General features: G+C 44.4%; 1 protein-coding gene across 14 annotated transcripts in view; it reads right to left on the reverse strand.

Annotated features, from left to right (window-relative positions):
- Positions 1 to 19,212, reverse strand: part of EVA1A (eva-1 homolog A, regulator of programmed cell death) — a 207,932-nt gene that overhangs the window by 23,065 nt on the left and 165,655 nt on the right. The window lies entirely within an intron of this gene.

Here is a 19,212-nt window from a genome sequence, read left to right on the forward strand (position 1 = left end):
GCAAAAAAAACCTCAACGGCATTTCCCCAGACATTCCCCACTTAGTTTGTCTCAGTGCAGTAGCAGGCACAGGCAGGAGATGCTTCCCATTTGTTTTCATCTAATTAAGAATGTTTGTAATTATAGCAGCAAGAATTTAAAAGAGGATTATAAAAAGGAGGGGAATCAACTTTTTACAAGGGCAGACAGTGATAAGACAAGGGGGAACAGTTTTAAGCTCAAGGAGGCAAGGTTGAGATTGGATGTCAGGGGGCAGTTCTTCCCAGAGAGAGTGGTGAGGGGCTGGAACAGGCTGCCCAGAGATGCCCCGTCCCTGGAGGTGTTCAAGGCCAGGTTGGATGGGGCCCTGGGCAGCCTGGTCTAGCATTAGATGTGGAGGTTGCTGGCCCTGCCTATGGCAGGGGGGTTGGATCTTGATGATCCTTGGGGTCTCTTCCAACCCAAGCTATTCTATGTTTCTAGGATTCAGTAAGGCTATGCCCTCTAAAAAAGTCTGTTTTCTATTTATCTAAGTGCTACTCATCTGGCAATACATGCTTAGTCCTTTATGAGTTCATCAGCTTTTCTCCCAGTAATCAAACAACAGGGAACTAGACAAGGGGCTAGATTTTTACGAAAAGATATTGATGCCTTGATAACAAGGACTGAGAAACATCCAGAGAGCAGCTGGTAACCTCTGCTAATAAAGGAGGTTAATTTGTCACATGCCTGAAACAGTGGGGCAATTCCCAGGATCTCAGAAGATGCCCAAGCTGGAAACTTTGAAGAAGGAAAGCTTATCAAGAGAACTGGAATAAGAATTAAAAGTAAAATAAATGATAAAAGGTGTCTACAGTGCTAAATGGCCTTCAGTTATATTCAGATGAATGCAAATTAATACTTACTGAACCAAAATACAGTGTAGTTTAAGATACTATGCTTGATGCAGCTTCTGTTGTACTGACTTGGCTTATATGAGAAGCCAGGCTACACAAGCAAATTCAGAATCCATGGATCTGTGAGCAAAGTGGCCAAAGTGTTTTTTAATATAAATCCTCTAATTTGTACAGTCATAACTTGTGAGATATCTTCCTTTGGGGACGAGATTTCCTAATCCCAGTGGAAATTTTGAGCATAAACTCTATAGATGTTTTTAAATTATGAGAGCATTAAACCTCCCATTTTTTTGAACAAGTACATTTAAGTAGCAGAACTCCCTAGTGCACAACACTGGCCTTAAGTTATCTGGCTTGCAGACTGTGAAAAGTTCTTTCCATGTTTTTTGTATTTTTTTTTCAGCTAGAAAAACACATAGCAGGCACCCTCTTGCATCCATGCATATCCTGAGGGAGCAGTAAGGACTGCGCGATCAAGTGTTACTACAACTGCTACTGCAAGTAACTGCCAGCTTTCTGAACAGTAAATTACAGTCACTTTCTTGCCAACCCATAAAAGCAGACACACACCATGGAAAACAATGCCAGGGTTTTGTTTTAGCATAGCAATGTTACTGAGCACTTACCCCATGCTCTCACGCAACCTGCCCTGCAGTTACTTCCACCAAGTGTAATCCATGAGCACGGGAAGAACGGTGGGAATGTGCAGTGCTGCTTGTGGCAGCTTTCCAGTACTTTATAATGATTTTTTTAAGTGAACACAAGGTTTCAAAATCTAAACGTTTGTTTCTATTAGGCTTCACGAGATGTTCAGCGAGGAAGATATCTGAGAGCTCTAGTCTGCTCTTTTCCACCTCCATACACAAGCAATTAAGATTCATTTATATGGAAATATCCCTTTCTCAAACAATACCTGGATCCACACCACCTAGTTGAAGACGCTTTCCTGGAGTGAGATGGGTGGGTAATTAATCTTTCCATCAATTATACAGATGGTCTCCCAGTTTAACCATTTCGGTTAAATGTCTGCACTAGGCTTTGCAAGAGCTGCAAGTACACAAGTTATATGTATTCATATACACATAGGTGTAGGACATAACTGGGGAAAAGGCTTCTCTCATTTATTCCAGTTTTAACAGAGCTGAACAATGCTCAATCAGGTCCTACCCACCAATGAATGGAGAAACTATTCCAGAACTAACTGGGACTCCCTTGAGACCTCTCTAAGGGATCGTAGAGATCTAAGGTCTGGCACATCCCAACTATTTGTAATACTTGAGTCACTGGAAAATCTTCATCAGGCTACCATCCTAGCCAAGCCTCAGGGTGGCCATTCTGGGAAGGTCAGCAGCACTTCCTTTTTCATGGTCTTTGCCAAGCACAGTCCAGTTCAGGCCTGTTTGGGTAGCAAGGTCTGTTAATTCCATTTCTCCTATTTCACCTTTCAAAATGATTGAATAAGAAGAGTAAATGGAGATGCATCTTTGCATTCCCAACGAAATGCAGATTGCTAACTCACAGCAAAGGAACTATGAGGCCTCCAGCGTACTCATTCCATGATGTATCACCTCTATTTTTAGGTTTCCTTTAGGGGACTCTTAAAAAAATTTTTAAGACTTTAACACATGCCTTTGCTGCCACTAACTTGAACTCAAAGCAGATCCTTTATCTGGCACACACTCAATCGAAGTTGCTGCTTCTTTCAAGTGGAAAATAATGCTCTGTATCACACAGTGTGTTTGTTCCCTCTACTGAACATCCCACTAACTCTGATATCTTAGCATCAGATGAAAGGACTCATCCAACACAAAGAGCCGGTGAACATCACTGGAACAAGTAAACCTTTAACAAGCAGATTTCTGAGAGGTCATACAGGCAGAGATGGTTTATGAGACCTTATAAGCAGCAAGGAAGCTCATATAGTCCTATCAAACTATTTCTGTCCCATGCTGGGATGACCACAGCTTATACCAACACGGAGACTGCTCTTCTCTGTAATGACACATGCTGCAGGACTTGCTTGGCACACAAATAAAAGAGACAGGACCTCCAAAGGAAAAATGAATCCTTATTCATTCAACTGCTTGGGATACAATCTACCTTATAACCTGCTCAGTGTATAACGACAAGCTGTTATTAATTGCAGTTCCAATAACCATCCACATTACTTCAAACCCAAAGTAATCCACTTTAATTACTTTAATGCTGATAACTGCTTGGGATCATAGCAGTTAGAGGAGAAAAATACCTGTTAACTTGTTGACTGCCAGATACAGACTGCTGATAGGAGATATATCAGATATTAAAGTATTAAAGCTGACCTCAGCCTGGCAGGAGAGGGCTGTGATTCATGCCCATGACTTCTAGGCACTGCAAGAGTGCGAACAAGTAACTGAACAAAGATCAAAGCATTAGCTATTTGACTGGAATAAGGCAGAATATTCATCTCTGGCTCACTCTCATGTGAACCTCCCTTCCAATTTCCTCCCAGTTCAGCAAGAACTTCAGCAAGTCCAATATAGAAATCTGTTACATTGCCACTTTGCTTACTCCTGTGCCATCCAACTAAAATTATTGCTGTGGTGGAGAGTGAGAGTTAGCCTAGGATTCTGCTTAGTCAGAGCTTTCCATCTTTGAGTTGCTTCACACTTTTCTCTGAAAAACAGAGAACCTATCTGAAACACTCTGTATTAAAAAAAAATCTTGCATAAAGCCTATTTTCTTCATAATTGAGCAAATAATTCACTTCAAAGGATGGCACATCGTGAAAGAGACACACTAATTAAAAACACGGTATGCAGAAGAAACACTACCTTCGTGTTTGTACTACGGTCAGTGCAAAGAACTGCCTGCACAATTTCCCAGGAACAACATATGCCTTGAAGATACCCCCGTACTGATTTGATGCCAGGTTTTACAGAGCTGGAAATCAAAATCATAGAATCACAGAATTATAGAATGAGCTAGGTTGGAAAAGACCTACAAGATCACCTAGTCCAACCATCCACCTACCACCACCAACCCCACTAAACTATGTCTCTCTACGCTAGATCTAAACGTTTCTTGAACACCTCCAGGGACGGTGACTCAACCACCTCCCTGGGCAGCCCGTTCCAGCGCCTGACCACTCTTTCAGAAAAGTAGTATTTCCTAATGTCCAGCCTAAATCTCCCCTGGTGCAACTTGAGGCCATTCCCCCTCATCCTGTCACTAGTTACAAGAGAGAAGAGGCCGACCCCCAGCTCACTACAACCTCCCTTCAGGAGTTATAGAGAGCGATGAGGTCTCCCCTGAGCCTCCTCTTCTCCAGACTGAACAATCCCAGCTCCCTCAGCCGCTCCTCATAAGGCCTGTGCTCCAGACCCCTCACCAGCTTCGTCGCCCTCCTCTGAACACGCTCCAAGGCCTCAATGTCTTTCTTGCAGTGAGGGGCCCAAAACTGGACACAGTACTCAAGGTGGGGCCTCACTAGGGCTGAGTACAGAGGGAGAATGACTTCCCTACTCCTACTGGCAACACTATTTCTGATACAAGCCAGGATGCCATTGGCCTTCTTGGCCACCTGGGCACACTGCTGGCTCATGCTCAGCCGAGCGTCGACTAATACCCCTAGGTCCATTTCCTCCATACATACAAAATCTATCATCAGGCTAGTTTCCATATAATTGGCTGACAAAAGGGATGAAATATCTACAACATTATTTTCAAACTCAGGCATTAAATGAAACCTACGAGAGGTACCTCTGCAATATTACTCATGAAATACCCCTACCAAGGGAATCACGGCACACTGCAATGCCGGGTCTTGCAGCAGTCCTTACAGTTACTCAGGGTGGTAGAGTTTGTAGCAGAGTGGTGTCAGTAGGGTCCACGTGGTGCTGTACTGCCACAGACTGGTACTTCCTGTGCACTGAGTCACGGACTACTCTCAAATTTTTGCTTATCTTCAGAAAGCAGAAGGATTCTTTTCCCTCAGAAGAGCCTGATATCATCTGAGGGTTTGCACTGTTTACCTTCTTCTGAAATATTAGACACTATGTATACAATATCCACAGCTATCTGCAGGCCAAAACACCCGGTGAACAGAGAAAGAAGGAAGCTAGGAACTGGAGATGAATTCCAGCGTAGGAGGGATGAACCTAGCCTTGCTGGAGGCGCTGACCTTCATGCAGAGGTACCCAAAGTGATGAGGAAACACAGGAAGGAAAATGTGTGTGGTCCCCCTGGCATTCCGTTTAAACCTACGACAATGTTCTGATAGATAAAATCAAGATCAGCTGATCTTTGGAACCATCAGAAAGACACAAAAGAGCATTAGCCTTCACTTCTACTTGTCCTGGGAGAAATAAATTGCGGTTACAGCAATACTAGGAAATTAAACATGTCATTAACCAGGTAGAGTCTGACAACTTTTGTGCTATTAAACTCTCTTAGCACTCAAAATAATGGCTCCATCCAAAATGCCCGCTGGATATAGCATACGGCCAAGTTCACCTCTCAGGTGTGCCAGGAATGGGCAATACCAAGCACTGCACCTGCAACTTCACAAGGCGGTGCATCGAATTCCAGCAGCAGGAACCCCTGGGCTTTAGCACTGTTTTGGTTTTGTTCACCAGTACAGACACATCCCAGGAAGTCCAGAGGTCAAATGCAGAAAGCTAAGCAGCTGGGTTGGCATGTGAGGTCAGGGCTGTTCCTTGGGACTCAAAGCATCTGGGACACGGAATCACAGCCCCACTGCAATATAACACACATTACGCTGATGACCTGGAGATGTGGCAGGCCAAAGAAGATCTGCTCTCTGTCCCCAGTAAAGGGACCAGGGATAGCCCTGAAGGACAGCACACACACCCAAGGCCATGACACATATTCAGCTACGCACCATTTGAATGGACAGCCCTTCAGAAATACTAAATAACAAAATCCTCCATGGGGAAAGAAGACAGTTGAAAATATTTGAAAAATATTTGCATAGCCTCCCCTGAGCTGTCCCTGCATGTGTGTTCCAGCCATGCGGGCAACAATAAACCCCATTTATACAGAGGTACCTGTCTCTGACAGACCATCCATGATGCACCATCTGCCCTCATGGAACAGCACACATCCCCTCCGGGCAACATGGACAGCAGCACTCAGCCTCCACCATAAATGAGAATGAACTCAGTCAGCTCTAGCTACACACTCTTATCAAACTAACTTATTAGCACAGCATAGAGCCACTACTGCCCAGAAACAGGAAGGAAACATATTACCACATCTCCTCCTTTCCATTTAAACACAAAGAACAAAAAGATTGTTAGAGAATCCAGCAGGGTATGTGACTGTGAAAGGGTATTAAGACAAAGGGAAGTCTTTGACTTCATCTTTCCATATTTTAATTAAATGATGGAAGTGACAGAAAGCTAAAATAGGTGATGGATATGCAACTAATCTCCCCCATGCTCTTGGATTTCTAAAACTTCTCTCTCAAATACCATTGCAACCACTGTGTTAAATTGCAGTGGAACTTAAGTCTTCAGCCACACTAGTATCAATCCTTTGACTTGATGGGCTATTCAAAGACTGCTTCCCACCGGAGCTTTTCTCCAGTTGTGGCTGATCTAGAACTAACTGCATAGACATAAAACAGCTTCCTACTCTCATTGCCCATCCCTGAACATCTAAGCAAGGCTTTAGAGCCACACCTGTAGACAATTAATCACAATTATATTTTTGAAAAAGTATGACGGTATAGTCTGATATTAAAACTCTTTTTACCTTCTCAATGTGAAAAGCTAAAAAGCAGAAGTCCAGTTTCTGGTGGAATTACCTAATACCAGTACCTCTGGCTGTTTAAAGGAGAACACCTCTTACAAACATGCTTTGCATTTATTTTCTTGTGTTTTTTTTTTAAATCAGTATTTATCAAGATTTCTCTAACAAGAAAGATCCTGACTGCGCTACCAGGAAAACCATCAGAAGAAACAGTCCAGGAGAAAGAAAGAACCAACTACCAGCAGAAGGGTTGAACTCTATCTCCCCATTTCCACTAACGTGACCAAGAGCCAGAAATTTACAAGCATTCCAGCTCTCTTGAGACAGAAACCTTCCACTCAATTTAAAACCAGGTATTTCCCTAACAGGGCTGTCGTCCCAGCTCCAGATCCAGCTCCAACTCTGGAGAGTATGAATTCCTCATAGAAATAATTATTAATGGAAGACTTGCCCCAGGACACCTTAACAGAAAGCTCTCTAGGTCTTCCACTGGTTTCTGCTAGTGCTGGCACATTCATACAGATGGACACAAGCCACCATGAAAGACAAACTGTGAGGAAAGAGAACAAAAGTTGGCTGCGCAATTCATCCTGAACCCAGCCTTCTACACCCTTTGTTCTGTGCTTCATCCTTCACCCTAATTGCAGCGAAGAGCTGAAAAACGTTGCCAGTAAATGTGGGGCTTAGTCAAACAAAGCTCCCATATTGTTTGATTAAGAATCACTTTCTTCTAACAAACACAGAAAATTAAAAGCAGTTGTGTCATTCTGCACTCGTAGTGTGGAAGTAACCACTGTGGAACCTGAATATACTTAGCTGAGGTTTCTGACTGCCAGTCCAGCATAAGCCAGACCATGTCTTGGCCTCTTGGGAGGAATGGCTGGACAGAGAAATTGCTCTTTTCCCTGGATAGACACAACCAGACAGCTGGCCGTATAGCAGGCATCAAGAGACAGTCTGGTATTCAAGCACTACATGGATGTCAGTCAACTATTACGCAAGAAAGGCAAAAAACGATGTCTGAAAGACAAATCGTGTAAAATGAACGTGCTAGCCTTAGTCATAGTTATGAACAACACCAACTGGACGACTTGCTGGCTGTCACAGTTTACCTGCCAAAGACATAACGAATGATACTTCTATCCTGGGACGGCGTGACTCTCATACCCAGAGGTGGTTCTCCAAAACAAATTCATGACAGGCAGGTGACATACAGGAAGCTTACACGGCCTGGTCTGCATCATTTCAGCAGGAAATCTACCTCAGGCTACACAGCTGTCAGTTCCACCACCTCACTTGTCAAGGAAGGACCAGAGAAGCCACATCTGCCAGATGCTGAAGGCAATATACACTTTAGAGACCATTCCTCTGTGTCTGCCATCAGCAGACTTGAATAGGATAGCCAAGGATATAATCCACTGCCATAAAAAAAGAAGTATGATTTTCATATTAGATTCAAACACACCGGTGCCATACAAGTATTACTATCAAAATTGACTGAATGAAAGTAATCCTCTCTCAAGGAAAGAACATTTCCTTTTAAAGTCCTTAAACAGTCTCATCCATCGCTGACAATTACCATCTGTTTCTCTTCAAAAATGAGCCCAACAAAACATTTCCCAAGCAGAACAGTACATTAAGTACACGGGCATGTTCAGCCCAGCCCTCCGGCCTTAGGGGACACTGGGCTCACCACAAGTCCCACCAGCTCTCATAAGAGAACAAAACACGAGAGAGATGGGCTTCAAGCTGGCACCTGGCCTGTCTCAGCGCTCCAAACTCACTGAGTGGATCAGTGAGCATACGGAGCTTTTGTCATGAGTATAGGAGGAGGATTGAACACCTACAGTTTTCCAGTGAAAGTCACTAGTTACTGCGTCAGTACAGGCTTCACCCTCCAGGATTTGACTCTAGAGCATCCTACAGAGCTGATCTACAAGGTCCTATGAGCACTGAGCTTCATGGCACTGGTGCTGTAGATCCACAAGCTATATTTCTTTCTCTAAAAGTATGGAGGCCCAGAGCATTGGTCCACATGACCACCTGTATTCTAGATGCTCACACCATTCTCAGCAGAGTTTTAGGCAATGCCAACTAGCACTCCCTGGACCGTGGCTGGCTACAACCTGGATCAATGCCCTCAGGTAGGATACATGATTGACCTGTTTGTTTTGGAGCAAAAAACATCAGGCTAGATGCAAGTCCTGCTGTACCACTTGCACATTTTATTTCCCACTATAGGTGCAGCAGTGCTCAGAGCAGTGCCCTTTCATCACCTTTCCTTAGCACCTAACTCAAGAATTTTGGTAAGGAATAAAGTCCCCAGTGCACGTGGCTTTACCTTTCCATTTGCACAAAAGAGAGTAAGCCAAAGTCTGAGGTGATTTAAATCAGCCTGAGAAATCTGGCAGAGTCCCTGTGCTGCAGATTGAAGCCAGCTGGAAAGTAAGGCTTTCCACTCCACACTCTGCATGCACAGCCAAAAATCACATGTGGGTAGCATCACCAAAAAACAAACACCTTCTCCTGTCCCGCCTCAAGTTTTGTGTGAAAACAAATGATGGTCTTCACAGTTGGAAAACTCATATTTCAAGGTACATTTTCATGCTTCAGGAAAAAATAACCTGAAGTGAAAGGAGCAGCATTAGTTTCTGGCAGTGCTGCAGAAAAGTCCAAGCAGAGGTTCAGTGGCAGACAGCGAAGCACGGCAAGTCCTGGTTCCATGAGCCACACATTATGTGGTTTTAGGCAAGTCAGTAGGTCAGCCTGAAGCAACTGCAAAATAAAGTTGAGTGTCACAGAGCAATAGGGCTATAAACAACTTTGCAAAGTCGTCTGGTATCCTTCTGGTCCTGCAACAGGATCCAAACTAGCCTGCTCTTGAAGTCCCTGATGATGAAGAGCCCACTATTCACCATTCGGTGTCTTCCCAAACCTCTCTCTTTTCACCACTGACAATGGTTTATGGGCGTTCGGCCCAGTTCCGTGACGAAGGGGACGGGGGACCCACGGGAAAAGGGGAAAAGGGTAAGGAGATGGCCCTGAGAGCAAAGAACAGCGGCAACAATCTGAGGAGAAACAAACTAATTTACTAAATAAAATATCGGAATGCAAAACAACACACTATAATACAATATACTTACAATTTAAGCTGATAAATCCAATACAGAGAGAGAGAATGTCCCAAAATCAAGGTAGGCCTTACTCTACTACGGACGATAAGACGGCTGGAGAGCGAGGTGCTGCCAAGACGAGAGACGGCGGAAAAAGGGACCAGGTCTCGTGATCCGCAAGTTTTTATACTGCGAGCTTTTATCTTTTCCCTCCGGCTGGAAAATGGTAACAGAGGAGCAAAGTGCTGTGGGGAATGTCGTAGTCCTTCTCTTCTGAGAACCAGGTACATTCACTACATGATGTTATGATGTGGAGTACCGATAACCGAAAATCATGAAACCATGACAACCACTGTAATATTCTTGTGATTGTATAACCCAAATTTCCTTTGCTACAGTTTATGTTCTTAACCTCCACCAAGGAAGTTAAGAATAGTGGTTCTCCCCATCCCTGCCACAGCCTTCTACGTCCCTGAAAATTACTAACCTACTCCCAACCAAGTCTGTTAAACAGCTTCAAATTGTTCCGGAAGGCAGAAACCAGGCTGAAGTCACACCTAAAACCACATTAATGCAGCATGTGAGTGTCCCTGCTCCAAAATGCTCATAACTGACAGGGAAAGGGAAGAAGAAAGTAAAAGGGTCAAAGAAAAAGGTAATTCATATTTCAAAAGTAGAAACCTGAAGTTATTCTTTTTAAGAACTACTACAGCTTCAAAGGAGTGGGCTTAATACCTAACAAAACTACTGCATGCGAACATGTGCCTCTTTCTGCTTCCCCTGAGCTGCTAGATAAGCTCTTTTAAAATACAACCTGTAGATATGTGAGCATTTGGGACAAAGCTGGGAAACACAAAGCAGAGCCCTCAGGTCCCCCTCCAATCCAGCACGATTCTTCCCCGTCGAGGAAGCAGTGCTGAACAACGACACTTTCAAAGCTCTCTCGTATTTTTTGCTCAGGAGCTTGAAACAAAACGATCATTTCTTGCTTGAAACAGCTTCGTGCATTCTACCTTGCAGGGCAAACCTGAGCCATGAATACAAGCCGAAAGGATCTTACACACCAAATTTACTGTACTTCAGGCAGAGACATTAATAACTGCCCAAATGGTCAAATTCAGGAATTTCTAAAAGAGTCTTCTGTTAGCGTGTGCATTACTGATCACCCGTAGACTCCACTGAACCATTTTAATTCATTCCTTTTGACATTAATACACACACAAATTCCCTGCTTGTTGAAATGTTATGCTTTCACAGCATTTTTCATGCACCACACAAAGATAGTTTCAGATTTAAAATAACTCATGCAGTAGAAGCAAGTCCCTGTCCCAGCACATTGGTCATGTTATGCCAGCCTGGAGGACTAAGATATTACAACTCCGAATGCACTGCAACAATTGCAAAAGTAGTGCCCCTGAACCTAAAAAAGTCATAGAAAACAGAATACGCCTAAATAAAATGTAACCATTACACAGACCGATTTTGTGTCAGAGCAGAATATGAGGATGGAGTTAAAGAACAATTAAAAACTGTGCTCCTAGAACAACCCCACAGAAAGCAATAAATCTTGAATTGTTCAGATATCAAACATCCTCCAACTGGAATATCTGCCTGGGGGCAGCTGTTACACACTGATTGCCTCAGCATGCTCAGGTGGATGACCTCAGTCTGTTCGTGCACACGTAACTATGGCAGCAAACCATCAGTGAGCACATTTAGCAGGGCAGGAGCCAAGCCAAATTGCCTTTGTAGCAGGTAAAACTAGAGCACAAGGAGGAGGAAGGGGCAGCTCCACCTATCAGCCCAGCTGGCTTGTCGAAACAGACCCTTGCAAAGGCAGCTGCACCTGAAGGATGGAGGAGCTGTCATGTATTGGAAGCAGCAGTACTGAAAAGTGATGTAGAGGTCACAGTGGGTGAAAAAATACGCAGTGTGGTGTTTTGACTGTGGAATGTCACTTAGAGGTATAAAAGAGAGGAGTATTTTAGGGACAAGGCATGTTACCTCTTCTGTGTGGCATGGCTGAGACTGAAACTGGAGTATCATGGGTAATTCAGGCAGTCCATTTGTATTAACATGGAAAAAAGATGAAATGAGAAACAGAGAAGCAGCAGTGGAATGACAGAGACAAATAATGCTTTATGCTGGAAAATGGGAAGAGCACAACGTTTACGAAATCAACACAGAGGCTGTGAAAGATGTCTTGACCTTCTGTATTAAGAGAAAGAAACCACCCGCTTCCATTGCATGCTGCAGTTCAGCAAAGGGAGTCACAACAAGAACCGCTGGCTGGACACAGCCCAGATTAGTGCAAGTCTTTAACAGCCCAAGTGGCTCATTAACATTCACTGTCACTGCCATGAGTGACTTGTGCTCCTTATGAGGTCTCCAAATCAGGCCCCGACCTCCAGGTGGGATGTGTTTATTGTAATGAGCTTAGTATAAAAGCAACTGGCTAAGATGTAATAACATGTATTAGATCATGCTGGATGATCCAGTGGTCCCTTCTGGCTTTTAAACTTCGTGAATGAACTCACGACCTTTATAAAACACTGGCTGCACTGGATATTTAGATGAACGTGTAATGAGTTTCCCATCATGCTAAAGCAGGCATCTTCAACTCTGTTCCTAGGACTAACTTCATGCTGTCATAAACATCACCCTTATGCTATACGATCGCATGCTGTATTCATGTTATTTAGTTTAATTTGCACACTAAAATAATATTTCCTTCAATCTCAGTCCCATCACACTCCTCTTTTTTCTGCCAAACCCAGGGCCCCTTTGCAAGAAGCACGGTTTCATTGTACCTGGCTTTTTAACTGGTTTGGCTGCCGGTGTTCTCAACACTGTAGCTGATACACTTGGGAGAAAAAAAACAAACCACTATAAGTGAGATAAAAAGGCTATACCCGCTCGATCATAAATAGTAATAAATACTAAGCAGGTAATCGAATATTTTGTATATAATCCTCTTTCTAAGACTAGCTATTAAGACTCTTTAAATTGAATACAGGCATTTTGCACACGTTTATTTCATGATGATGCTCTTTTCTCCTAATCCCTGATTCCATTTGTCCCACAGAGACATCATGTAAGTTAGCATGCCTTACCCCGCTGTATTTGAAAACCAGCACACAGACCTGCAGACGCCAAGCCCCTCTTTGTTTACTGCCTTGTTATTTTCATTCACTTTCACTTGCACTTGCACGCAAATTGTTAATGGCAATCACATGTGCATAGGTTGTCACACCCAACACATGCCTCTCTGTGATGTATAACCCTCCACTTCCTGGCACATGAGGCAGCCCAACATCTGGTTGTCACTAGTGCCCCACTGTGGTTTGAGGTTCCTCTTCTCCCATGGTCTCTAAAAGCACTGAGAACCAAAAATGACACAGGAAGCAAACCACCCCATGCTGCACTGGAGCAAGGCTTGGGTCTGGCCATGAAAGCAAGCAGAGAACAACTTGCAGCAACATCCATTTGCAAAATACACCCTGCTTAATCCCTGTTTATAGTGTTAAACGAATGTGTGCACATCTACGCCCTGCTGACTTTCAAGATGTGGCTGCCAAGCCACTAAAAAGTGTTTTTTTCAGTAAAACTTTTTTTGTTCCCTTCACCTTTTACAACTTGAGGAGTTTCCCAGTTAGCTTTGACAGCACATAGGTGGCTTTAAAAATAGAAACCTACATGATGGAGAGTTAGATCAGTTTGCCCATTCTTGCCGTAAATGAGCAGAGGGCTGGAGCACCTCGCCTACAGAGACAGGCTGAGGGAGCTGGGCTTGTTCAGCCTGGAGAAGAGAAGGCTGCGGGGTGACCTCATTGCAGCCTTCCAGTATTTAAAAGGGATTACAAACAGGAGGGGAATCAACTTTTTACAATGGTAGGTAGTGATACGACAAGGGGGAATGGTTTTAAGCTTCAGGAGGGAAGGTTGAGATTGGATGTCAAGGGGAAGTTCTTCCCAGAGAGAGTGGTGAGGGGCTGGAACAGGCTGCCCAGAGAGGCTGTGGATGCCCCATCCCTGGAGGTGTTCAAGGCCAGGTTGGATGGGGCCCTGGGCAGCCTGGTCTGGTATTAGATGTGGAGGTTGGCGGCCCTGCCTGTGGCAGGGGTGTTGGAGCTTGATGATCCTTGAAGTTGACCCAAGCCATTCTGTGATTCCATGAATGTGAAATCTAAATTCAAGATGATGATGAACAATTCAGACAATTGCCAAAGGATCAGAGCTTGGCTCCTAACACCATCAACAGAGAAAAACAACCACTGGTTCTACAATGGAAAGCTGTAGCAGGCAGACCTCATAATTGCCAATCAATCAGAAGTATGAAAAAAGACAACATTTAATAAACATCCCTGAGCTAGTACACTTTGCTTGAACTTGATCTTGATTTTTAAATATTAAAGCCTCAATCCTGCTAAAACATTGATAATGTTAAATGTGCTAGTCCAATATCATGCTTTACCTAGCACTATGTCTAATCTAAAATCTAAGAGATTTCTTTTAACCAGATGATGAGATTCTCGTATCACCAGCAGATGAGGACAACCACCTTCCCAAGGCAGCTTGGCCCATCCTACAGTAGGCACCCTGGATGCTTGGACTTTTCTTTGACTTCGTCCATCTCTCACCACCACCTAGAAAAGCGAGGTTTCATTGAACACCTGGGCCAAATTAAGACTCTACTGCTGCGAAGAAGAGGAGGCTTTAGTTTCTCTTCCTTATTCCTTATCATGCTTTTCTCTCCTTCTGACTCTGAGTCCCCTTCTTTCCCTTCTAGTCATCCCAATACCCCACATCCTCAACATGACGTATCCCTATTTCCCCAGTCAAAAGTAAGCTGATTTCACAAATCCTAACCATTACTTTTTTGCCTTTTTAGTTTTCTGCCATTTCAGTGAATAGACTGAGCCAATTTATCACACAATCCACAGGAGCACGCAGCCAGGCTTGCCCTGTTTTGGTGGTAAAGAGCTCTTAATTCAGCTCAAGTCAGATCACAAACCATCCGGGTAAGCATCCTTGTACACTGATCTACTCACTGGCCCACAATGAAGTTAATGAGAGAAAAGTCTGAAGAACAAAGTTCCCTGTCTCTTTCTCCATGCTACAAATTAGGTGTGAAGAATATTCATGAAGAGACTATTTTGAAGACAAACCTACGGCTCCTGAAGCTAAGCCTCAAGCACAGAAGAACCTTTACCCAAATAAATTCAGACACATGTTGAACAGCATTAAAACTCACCTACATGCAAGTATTAATATCTGGCCTTAAAAACAACCCTTGTGGATGCACTTTCTGTCACAAGAGGAAGGAGAACTTTCAAAATCATCGAAACTGTCCACCTAAGCATCGGGTGTCTTTTCTTACATTTGTATGGGTGCTGTGATTGCTATGCCTGTGCTTATAAATAAAACTGGTCGGGGCTCTTTCTCTGACCTGCAGGGAAACACGTTAGCACAGCTTGTGACCATATGGCTGCATTTGCTCCCCCACAGAGCGCAGCCTCATTCATACCTCTCACCACGAAGAGCTGCTGGCCCACACTAGTTCCCAAACCTGGGCACGAGCTAACCCGCACCGAGCAAAGCCATGCCAAAGAGCACAGGAGCAATTCAACAGCTCCACTGATGGCTGCCAGAGCTTGAGCCCACAGCCTGTGGACCTTTGCAGTTTGCTGGTAGGGATGCAGGCAGAGAGAGCAGCCCCGAGATACAGACAAGCAGCCGTGTGGCTGTGTACTCTGTACGAGCAGCTTGATCAGAGGCGGGCTAAGGTCACAACGCGGGGTGCAAACACTGCAGAACAATGAAGCTGTGCCTTCCTCCCAGCCAATGCACTTGTACTATGAAAAGTACCGTAACAGCATATTCTTACTTAGTGCCTATTTACATGCAGTATCATACATTCCTCCCAACTGGATCTCGCTTATTACTGTTAAGTAATACGACTCCTAAATTTTAATCTATTCAAATATCGTCACCAACCAGGACTTACTGATTCTGCAAATGAAATCCATTTTCAAGGCAAGATTGGTTTCCTACTGTGCAGCTATTCAGAAAGGTGTTGGAACACCAACACACTTTCTCCACAGTATTCCCCTGTCTTGGGAAAGGCGTTTTGGAGAAAGAAGGCTTCAAGTGCCTCCAGCATGAAAGTTACAGACAAAATACTCTTAAAGATGCACTGTTTGCTTTGCAGCATTGGAGTCAAAAGCCGTGTGGTCTTGAGAAACAGAGCTGTGCTGCTTCTCAGAAAATGTGGAAAGAAAAACAAGCAGTAGCTTTCAGTACGACCACTGTGAGCTCTAGCATTTCATTTATGGTTTGCATTTACCAGAGGATTAATTTTCTGTTAATCTGAACATTCCCTATTCAGAAGGCTGCCCATGAGCAACGTCTTCAAAGGAACGTCTCTCCCAACTTAGCCATAATCAAACTACAGAAACATGGTGTGCTACTAGGGCAGGAACTTAGCTAGGTGGAGAAGTGTTTAGAGTGCAGCTATCAATAATTTGTTTTCGCAGAGGAAGGACACACTAAGTGAGGTTTCGCAGAGGTCAGTCCTAGATCAAGTCCTTTTGAAAATATTTTCATTTTCCTGAACAGAGAGTGCCTGGATGATGACCAGGATGCTGGAATATAAATAAAGTTTATTACATTTGCAGATACCAAGTTAGGAAGAACGGAAATAAAGGGAGAGGGAGAGAATCCCACATGCTCCCGACAGGCTGGAGATACAGACTAGTCCAAGATGCCGAAGTAAAGCAGGAACAATCCACTGGACAAAGGCAGGATGAAGAACAGCTGTCCACTCAGCAGTCCTGCAGTTCACAAGGGTGAAAATCAACCACTGATGTCAGGAGGCTGATGGACATCAGACCAGAACGTTTAAACCTTTCCTCCTGCTCAGCACTAGTAAGATCTCAGCTGCAGCACTGTGCCTGCTCTGGTATCTCATTAGCACGAGAAACAGGGACCTTCAGGAAATAACCCAGAAGAACAGCTTAGACAGTGTTGATACTCTCACCATAAACAGCAGAAGACCGAGAAGGAATGTGGTGAACCTGAAAAGACGCTTTAAAACCATAAAGGTTGCTAGACAGCAGAAAGAGATAGTGTTTTATATGCTTACTTGGTTACACAAGAAAGAAGGGGCTAAGAGAAAACGCAGCAGGAAAATTCAGGTTAGTCACTAGGCAAACACTTCCAATGGAAAGGAAAGTATGTAAGTACACCACTCCTGCCGGAGAGTACTTCAGTGTCCACCCTGTTTGCTGACATGGAAGTAGACTATGAGCTCCTGAAAGGAACTTACAGTCGTATGACTCAGAGTTTAGCAGTTATCTCTCCATGCGTACGAGACAAGCCTGACAAAGCCAGCCTGTGTTGGCAACTTGAAGTTGTGTGCTTGCCATAGACACATTACTGTAATGCATCATTCTCAGCTGCCCAGTCGCCTTCTCCACACCTCCAGAGCCTTCCTGGGCCCAATCCAGCCTAATCCACTCCCAACTGTCTGCACAATCATCACATTCCCTAGTCTGAATACGATGACCCAACCTTGATCACCTCTGTTCTCCCAGTTGGCAGCAACAAGATCTAAACTAATCCACCAAGGCACCATTTTTCCATCTGAACAGAGCTCATACCCCAACACTTTTTAACCTTTTAAGAATGGCAGAAAAACATAAGTCAGGGAAGCAGGTGGAAATCTCAAGTCTGTACAGACGAAGCTAATTAAAAAGATGAACTTCTAGATACTCTACGCAGGTCAGCTGCACTAGCCAAGATTCAGTGAGCAAAAGACTGGAAGAGAGTATTTGGGTTTTCAAGGCCTTACAGACACGGCAAACGTGCACAAGAAGCTTAGACCATTCGATTTCTTTCACGCCTCCCCACGCAGTGCACCAATCCCACCAGAGAGAATGTTTCAAAACAAGAGCTCGCCAAAATAAAAAAAGGACAGCCCAGAAGCACTCTCCAAGTACAAGTGGGAACTCTGGGGGGCACGTGTTCAGAGGACTGTGGGAAATGCATTTCTGTGTCAAATACTCCCCAGCAGGTCAGACCTCCCAGTCTCTAAACACGAGGAAAACAAAGCAGCCAAGAATCGTCCCCTTCTTCTCACAAGTCCTGTCCCATCCTCCCCGCTTCCAGAAGCGAACAGGGGCTCTGGTCTCACACTGACTGCTTCTACTCAGCATCCCTCACTTCTCAAACAGTTAAATTGTTTGCTTACTGCTTTCAAACAATGTAAGAACCACCGACCAGCAGGCTGACAGGGTTCAGTGGTGAAGGAAGAAGGCATTTCTATCCACCTTTTGCACTTCTACCTTGGAACAATGAAATTTTATTTCTCAGTAACAGGATTAAATGATCCCAACACCCACCTCTACATCTTCATCTTGTGTCCTGGGAGCCACTCATTTATATATACTCATATAAATGACTTATCAAGCTGTGTTTCCTTTCCTTTCCTCTTGTTTTTTGGTACAGGGAAGCACATCTATGCACTTACTCACTGAGGGATGCATCCTGCCTGGGCTCACTCCGGTCCAAATCCCATCCATTGTGTTTTAGAACGCAGAGCATAATTTGAACAGGAGCTTCCACAATGCAACATTGTGAGTGAGAGAGTGCCAACACCTAAAATAATCCTGCATTCAGCAGTGGCCAGCACTAACCAGGCTCTGGCAGTCTGCACTGTTGCTCTTGCAGCGGATGTTGCTTGACACCTAACCCAAATAAATGCATCATCCTGGCAAAGCAAAGAGAAACAGAGAAGGTGCAGACAAGTTAGCCTTTCTTGCTTTCAGCGCAACAGGGCGAGGAGAACTTTGTGACCATGGACATGAAGGACGTTGCTGGTGTTACCACATCAGCCACAGCAAAGAAGAAGCCCTAAGCTCAGTCCCAGCTATACAGGAGCAGGAAAACCTTGATGTGGCAGCTTGTTCTCTGCTTGCTTCTCTTTTTTTTTCTACTATGATTATTGCCCATGCTGGCACATGCAGGATTCACAACCCCACAGCCCCACCTCCCTCGTGGCCTCCTGCCATGCTGGTGGCACCCAGCTCAGCACAAAGCTCAGCAGCCAGATGCTTTCCCATCCAAGATGAACATGCAAGGTCCACCTTCTGCAGCCCTGTCAGGGCTCAGGAAACAAGCGATTCACTTCCAAACCCCAGCTCAGCTGTGCCGGGCTAGGCTCAGCTCCTGAAGCCTTCAGGCTGGGAATGGGAGAAGTCCTGGTTCAGCTGGGTCACTGCTGGTTTCTGATTTAAGGCACTGAGTGCCAAATTCATTCGCACGTCAGAAAGCAGTGAACCCAGATCTTCTCTCTCCCACCTCTGCCTCCTGAGCATGAACCCAGGCCAACCTGCACGAGGTGTGAGGGGGCAGCCAGAGAAATTTGGGCGCATGGAGATGCTCACACAGATCACACCTTACATCCCTCT

The sequence above is a fragment of the Numida meleagris genome, chromosome 3 (genome assembly GCF_002078875.1).
Source record: "Numida meleagris isolate 19003 breed g44 Domestic line chromosome 3, NumMel1.0, whole genome shotgun sequence".
NCBI classification, from domain to species: Eukaryota; Metazoa; Chordata; class Aves; order Galliformes; family Numididae; genus Numida; species Numida meleagris.